The sequence below is a fragment of the Penaeus monodon genome, chromosome 17 (assembly GCF_015228065.2).
Source record: "Penaeus monodon isolate SGIC_2016 chromosome 17, NSTDA_Pmon_1, whole genome shotgun sequence".
NCBI classification, from domain to species: Eukaryota; Metazoa; Arthropoda; class Malacostraca; order Decapoda; family Penaeidae; genus Penaeus; species Penaeus monodon.
Window position 1 is genome coordinate 3,406,500 of NC_051402.1, and position 357 is coordinate 3,406,856.

At 40.9% G+C, this 357-nt stretch overlaps 1 protein-coding gene across 1 annotated transcript in view; it reads right to left on the reverse strand.

Annotated features, from left to right (window-relative positions):
* Positions 1-264: 264 nt before the first annotated feature.
* The window catches only part of LOC119583471 (Na(+)/H(+) exchange regulatory cofactor NHE-RF1-like), a 78,802-nt gene continuing 78,709 nt past the window's right edge, over positions 265-357 (reverse strand). The window contains exon 5 of the mRNA XM_037931970.1: positions 265-357. This exon is cut by the window's right edge and continues 1,248 nt beyond it. The gene's annotated coding sequence lies outside the window, so the exon portion shown is untranslated.

The following is a 357-nucleotide window of genomic DNA, read 5'->3' on the forward strand; positions in this document are numbered from 1 at the left end:
AATAATATGAGAAAAAAATAATAGGGAGAAAAGAAAGACGCATTACAAGATGAAGAAGTTTTAGTACCAGAGAGACAATGAGGAAACTAAATTCTAGGCCTACTTGGAATGTCGCCACAGCTGAATACTGCCCCACGAAATTCACTGGTCCCTTGCCAATCACCAGGGAAAACAGGCGCTCAAGACAAATCCCCTGACACTGATGAAAACCACGCCGTGAAACACGAGGCTTATTTTTATATATAATTTGTTTCTTTTTTCATGTTTTTTTTCTTCTTCCAGTTCCTCAGTGACCTCATCGGAAAAAGGAAAATAAAAAATCAGGCACTCCCACGCAGGAGTCTCGGGACGCCTTCT